Genomic DNA, 7,575 nt, shown 5'->3' on the forward strand with positions numbered 1-7,575 from the left:
TTGTATTACCCCTTGTTCAAACGTAAGCAAAAGTAGTAATGGAAAAAACACGTGTAAGACTCAGTGTATTGATATAATGTAGAAAAATGATGCAGAGATCCTTTTTTGTGGTTTATTTAATTCTCTCTGTTATTTATAGTATTTGCTCTGAAGCATAACTCAATAAAATTCTAGCAATTAAAGGGAAAGGAAATCTGTCTTGGCCCAATATTATATTAGCCTGACTCTCCATTTGGAAAAAAAATTATTTTATAACACACCAAATCAACCCTGGAGACCACAGAGTCCATTTGTGTTTGGTATGTAGTAGATATTCAATAAGTGTTGAATCAATTAATTAATGGACAGTATATAATGGGCAGTTGTAAGGAAAGCATGCAGTGGCTAAAATGTTTATTTGATCAAATTATGGGAAGAACACTACAGAAGGAAGATTCCTGGGATTCAGTCCCTATTTAGGGCCTTGTAGTGCTATATAGCCTTGGGTGTTCAGTTTCGTCACTTGCTCTACTCTTGGGTCAAACAGCATTCTAGCTCCCTGTACATAATGCATGATTTCCCAATGCAATGTCCTCGTCCTTACAGTCTTCTATCTAAACTGTCCTCCTCCATCACTGTGTGACTAACCCTACCTAGCTACGTCATCTTAGTTCTTAATACAAATAGTCTCCTACTAGGCTTTCCTGGTGGCTCAGCAGTAAAGAATCTGCCTGCCAATGCAGGAGTCACAGATTCAATCCATGAGTCAGGAAAGGCCCCTGGAGAAGGAAAAGACAACCCATTCCAGTATTCTTGCCTGGGAAATCCCATGGACAGAGAAGCCTGGTGGGCTACAGTCCATGGGATCACAAATAGTTGGATGCAACTTAGCGTCTAAACAACACAAAGCTTTCCTGACATCACCCCAACTAGAAGTTACCTTTCCCTCTGATCTCACAGGTTTTTTCTCTTTGAACTTAGTGGTATCATTTGACACTTTATGGCTTGTCTTGTGATCTTTCATGTAGCTATCTATAGTACACTGTTTCTGATAGTCTGGAAGTTCACGAGGGTAGGGCTCTTCCTGCTATTTTTTTGTACTCTCTTCGTAATACCTAGAAAAGTACGTTGAAGATTATGTGTACTCAGTTCCTATCTGCTAAGTCTGAAAATAGAGAATGATAATGCTTTTCTTGCTAATGAGGGAGGTCTGTGTCAGATGATAGCTTGAGGCCATTTCCAACATCTAGACCAATGCTTGTGAAGCCCTGATGGGGAAGGCTGGATATAAATCAAGAAAATTGTACCAGTTATTTATCCATTAATGGGAGAAGAAAAGAGAATACTGGGATAGATCAGAGCCCATTTAAAAGAAGAGGGAAATTGATGATACAAGAATAGAAAGTGACTCGAGCAGTAGAGCTTATTCTAGTCTAGTCATTTTAAAAGTTCTTTTCTCAGCTGCATTGTGTATGTACACACACACAAACACACACGCACACACCTGTGTGTAGCTGGTGTATTATGTGCCTAATTTTGAGAGATTCTCTGAGAAACTGAGCCAGAAAGTGAATCGTATTTTTAGAATATAGTTAACAATTTCATAGACATACACACTCACCTAGAGCCAGACAACCTGGAATGTGAAATCAAGTGGGCCTTAGGAAGCATCACTTAGAACAAAGCTAGTGGAGGTGAGGGAATTCCAGTTGAGCTATTCCAAATCCTAAAAGATGATGCTGTGAAAGTGCTGCATTCAATATGTCAGCAAATTTGGAAAACTCGGCAGTGGCCACAGGACTGGAAAAGGTCAGTTTTCATTCCAATCCCAAAGACAGGCAATGCCAAAGAATGCTCAAACTACCTCACAAATGCACTCATCTCACACGCTAGCAAAGTAATGCTCAAAATTCTCCAAGCCAGGCTTCAGCAATACGTGAACCGTGAACTTCCAGATGTACAAGCTGGTTTTAGAAAAGGCAGAGAAAGCAGAGATCAAATGCCAACATCTGCTGGATCATCAAAAAAGCAAGAGAGTTCCAGAAATCATCTATTTCTGCTTTATTGACTATGGCAAAGCCTTTGGCTGTGTGGATCACATAAACTGGAAAATTCTTAAAGAGATGGAGCTACCAGACCAGCTGACCTGCCTCTTGAGAAACCTGTATGCGGGTCAGGAAGCAACAGTTAAAACTGGACAAAGAACAACAGACTGGTTCCAAATAGAAAAAGGGGTACATCAACGCTGTATATTGCATCCTGCTTATTTAACTTCTATGCAGAGTACATCATGAGAAACACTGGGCTGGAAGAAGCATAAGCTGGAATCAAGATTGCCAGGAGAAATACTAATAACCTCCAATATGCAGATGACACAACCCTTATGGCAGAAAGTGAAGAAGAACTAAAGAGCCTCATGATGAAAGTGAAAGAGGAGAGTGAAAAAGTTGGCTTAAAGCTCAACATTCAGAAAACGAAGATCATGGCATCCAGTCCCATCACTTCATGGCAACTAGATGGGGAAACAGTGGAAACAGTGGCTGACTTTATTTTTTGAAGCTCCAAAATCACTGCAGATGGTGATTGCAGCCATGAAATTAAAAGATGCATACTCCTTGGAAGGAAAGTTATGACCAACATAGACAGAATATTAAAAAGCAGAGACATTACTTTGTCAACAAAGGTCTGTCTAGTCAAGGCTATGGTTTTTCCAGTGGTCATGTATGGATGTGAGAGTTGGACTATAAAGAAAGCTGAGCGCCAAAGAACTGATGCTTTTGAACTGTGATGTTGGAGAAGACTCTTTTGAGAGTCCCTTGGACTGCAAGGAGATCCAACCAGTCCATCCTAAAGAAGATCAGTCCTGGGTCTTCATTGGAAGGACTGATGTTGAAGCTGAAACTCCAACACTTTGACCACCTGATGCGAAGAGCTGACTCATTTGAAAAGACCCTGTTGCTGGGAAAGATTGAGGGCAGGAGGAGAAGGGGAGGACAGAGGATGAGATGGTTGGATGGCATCACTGACTCAATGGGCATGGGTTTGGGTGGACTCTTGGAATTGGTGATGGACAGGGAGGCCTGGCGTGCTGCGGTTCATGGGGTCACAAAGAGTCAGACATGATTGAGCAACTGATATACATCAGTTTTTTTTTTAAATGTCGTTAACAAATTTGTTTGCCTCATGACTCACTGATGAGCAGGTTAAGGATAAATCCAAGCTATGCAGTGTTTTTCCTGGAAAAAATGAAGCACACTTAAAATTCTAGTTTTCTTGGTAAACCTGTGACCAGATGGCCCTCATAAATAATGCATCAAAATATGGTTAGAAATGGAAAAATTTGTAGTGTGTGATAAAATAAAAACATCCAATGATCTGATGTTTTACTTATTTTGACTTTCGTTGTGATTTTTGCCAGGATTGCCAGGATCACCAATAAATTGTCATGTACTAAGAATGGAATAAGTTCTGCACGAGGAGACTCCCTAGCTATGAAACCTTGAATAAGTTACAGGCTTTCTGGGCATTGGATGCTGCCTCTGTTAAATGGAAAAATATTTTATTTGTTCGAAGATAGAAGACAGGATCAAGTGCTCTCTTAAGACTCCTTCTAGCGCTTATGGAAGTTGGAACTATAAAGAACAACTGGGGTTAAAGCTTTCACACTATTGAAGTAGGATGGGAAAATAAGCACTTTTAAAATCTGTAATAATAGGCAACAAAAATGTAAGCAGAGTTGGAATCATGCCAAGTAATAAGAGATCCAGGCAGAAAATGTCTTTTCAGACGTAGTCAGCTACCTTAAACCAGTGGCTGTTCCCTTGGGGATTTCTGTAGCCTTCAGCAAGGGTTTTGCCATATAATGTTATATATATATGTATGTATGTATATATATAAAGAAAGAAAAAAGATAAGGGAACATTTTTATACTTCAAAGAAAGCATTGTATGGGAAATTTCTTTCTTCATGGATTCATATTTTCAAAGTATAAATCCATTGCAAAAAATGGTATTTCATAAAATGTATGAGCAGAGAAAGAACCCTAGCTTCAGTTCAGTTCAGTTCAGTCGCTCAGTCGTGTCCAACTCTTTGTGACCCCATGGATCGCAGCACGCCAGGCCTCCCTGTCCATCACCTGGAGTTTACCCAAACTCATGTCCATCGAGTTGGTGATGCCATCCAGCCATCTGATCCTCTGTCGTCCCCTTCTCCTCCTGCCCCCAATCCCTCCCAGAATCAGGGTCCTTTCCACTGAGTCAACTCTTCACATGAGGTGGCCAAAATATTGGAGTTTCAGCTTTAGCATCATCAGTCACAGCTTACATCTGGCTTAAATAAAATCTCACAACTGGAAGGAACTGCACAGCATCATCTCTTTTTTCAATAGTGGTAAGTAAGCAGCATGTATTCTTGTTGTGGAGCATAGACTCTAGGTTCACAGGGTCAGTAGTTGTGGCACACGGCCTTTAGTTGCTCTGTGGCATCTTCCTGGACCAGGGGTGGAACCCATGTCCCCTGCATTGGCAGGCGGATCCTTATCACTGAGCTACCAGGGAAGTCCCATCATGTCTATTTTTGGAAACAGGCAGCTAAGGCCACGTGATCATACAGCTAGGGGAGCACAGAGTAGAAACAAAAAGCCAGTTCTCACGGAATAGGCTTCCACCCTATTCTATCTTCTGCTGCACCAGACTGCCCCCTATGGTTCATTCTGGATGCCTTGAGCTCCACGGAAGAGACAGGAGGACTTGAGCTGTACTTTGTTTTTAAAAAAACTAAGAAAGTGAGAAGCTAATGGAACTGAGAGTCAGAAGACCTGAACCCTTCCACTTATAACTGTGACCTTGGAAAACCATTTAACATCTCTGAGCTTCAGTTTCCTCATCTGAAATAGCATCTCACACTGTCACTGAGGCAGAAATCAACTGAAGTAACCTATGAGAATGTGAAAGTACTTTATAAATTATAAACCAAAGTGTGGTTGTTAAGAGAAGAAATTCTTATCTACTTGGTAAATTAAGGAATTAGTTATCATAGGGAATTCCCTAATGGCCCCGTAGTTAGGACACAGTACTTCCACTGCAGGGGTTCAATCCCTGGGAATGAAGATTTCACAGGCCACAATGATATGGCCAAAAAAAAAAGAGAGAGAAATTAGTAATTGCAAAACAATAATACCTGATAAAAACTCTGGGTGAGTATATGTTAACAGAGGGTGGCTATTAGCATGTATAAAAATCAATGATCCTGTAACAGAAATATCCTGTTTATTTATCGTAACAGTCTAGCATAATCACTTTTCATAATAAGTCTCCAGGGAATCTTCCATAATGTGCGGATGCTGGCTGTAAAAAGAACATTATGTGAAGATACATGTCTCTATCTTCCCTAACACTTTGCATTATCAATCCTTTTGAATTTGTGAACCCCAAATGGTAAAAACGGTATCATATTTTATTTGAATTTGCATTGTTCTGATTATTAGTGAGGCTGGCATCTTTTCATCTTCTTATTGAAAGTGTAAATCGATAAACCTTTATGGAAGCCTGCTCAATAGTACCAAGTAAAAATTTAAGCGCACACACTTTTCAAACCAGAAAAGGTCCATTTTTCATCAGCTCCTTTAGAGAATGCTTGCGTATAGATATAGAGGCATGTGTAAGGATTTTCACTATAGAATTGTCTGAAATAGCAGACAACTAAAAACAACCCAAAGAACCATCTAGAACCACCACAAAGAACCACCACACTCCACAGCAGTGAAGCCACGGCAAGGAGAGGTCCGTGCACCAAAACGAGAGAGTAGCCCCTGATTGCCGGAATTAGAGAAAAACCTGCACAGCAACGAAGACCCAGCACAACCATAAAATAAATAAAATTTTTTTTAAAACTTCATGGTTTTTTAAAGTGAGTTGCAGAATAATATATACAATACAGCATCGACTTTTTAGAAAATAAAAATAAAACTATATATTCTATATGCATATGCTGTGCTTAGTCGCTCAGTTGTGTTTAACTCTTTGCGACCTCATGGACTGTAGCCCGCCAGGATCCTCTGTCCATGTGGATTCTCCAGGCAAGAATACTGGAGTGGATTGCCGTGCCCTCCTCCAGGGGATCTTCCCAATCCATGGATCAAACCCAGGTCTCTCACATTGCAGGCAGATTCTTTACCATCTGAGCCACCAAGGAAATCCAAGGATCCTGGAGATATATGCGTGAAAATACTAAGCAAATGTCTTGAGAGTTACATGACAAACTGAAAACAGGTTACCTAGGGGAAGGAGACAAAGTGTGAGCAGGTAAACAAGGGACACTTGTATTCTTTATATGGCTTGGATCTTTAAAACAAGAATGTATTGGTTTATTATTTGATAATTAATAAAAAATAAAATATAGTTAAAAGTGATACTGAAGAGTAAAATATAAAATTTAAAAGAGAGAACATAATTATTTCAATGTGAGGAACAACTTTTAGGTTACAGGAATTTCTTACATTTTTCAGAGTTGCAAGATAAGAATGAGTTCAACTAAAGCTGAATTAATATGATGCCTGTCATTCAAGTGAAGAGTGAAAAATGTAGTCAAAAACCAAAATCATCTAAAATATCTGGATATTTGATATCATGTAGAAATTGATGCAGAGTAGGCAATGGCACTCCACTCCAGTACTCTTGCCTGGAAAATCCCATGGATGCAGGAGCCTGGTAGGCTGCAGTCCATGGGGTCGCAAAGAGTCGGACACGATTGAGTGACTTCACTTTCACTTTTCACTTTCACTTTTCACTTTCATTCATTGGAGAAGGAAATGGCAACCCACTCCAGTGTTCTTGCCTGGAGAATCCCAGGGACGGGGGAGCCTGGTGGGCTGCTGTCTATGGGGTCTCACAGAATCGGACACGACTGAAGCGACTTAGCAGCAGCAGCAGCAGCAGCAGAAATTGATGATGTTTCTTCATTTTTGTCCAGATAACAAGTAGACATAGATTGAGGTTCACCCTTCATGTCACTGGTTTTAACTTACTTAAACAATTGTTGTGTCCCTTATTAATATTTTAAATTGAGTAGAGTACATTTCAGTGAGATCGACTCTTTTTTTAGCATTGACTCTTTCCCCTGATCACAAAAGTATTCTATGCTTATTGTGAAAAGGAAAAATATTTGAAGTTGTGAAGAAAAAATTATAATGTCCCATCATCAAAAACAGATTATTAATGTTGTTAGGAGTTCCAAGCAGGGAGGAGAATAAGGGAGTAATACATTTTTTACACATCTTCAAGTATAATTTTAAATTTTATTGTAGCCATTAATTTATTAAAATCAAATTTAAAATTTAACTTTATATTTTAAAAGTTTTACTTTTTTATATTAAAATTTAAATATTTAAAATTTTAAAAACCCACATTGTTAGGTGTTTTTCCCTTTGCATTTAGGTGTTAATGGAATTGAGCTAATACTATGCATATAGTTGTGTAGCTTCTTTCTTAATTAACATTTTATTGTAAGCATTTCTGCATATCACCACAGATTCTTCAAAAATATTAATAATGGCACCAGTTCTGAAGTATAGATGCACTATAATATATTTGTCTGTAC

This window comes from Bos taurus, chromosome 10 (genome assembly GCF_002263795.3).
Source record: "Bos taurus isolate L1 Dominette 01449 registration number 42190680 breed Hereford chromosome 10, ARS-UCD2.0, whole genome shotgun sequence".
In the NCBI taxonomy this organism is placed as follows: Eukaryota; Metazoa; Chordata; class Mammalia; order Artiodactyla; family Bovidae; genus Bos; species Bos taurus.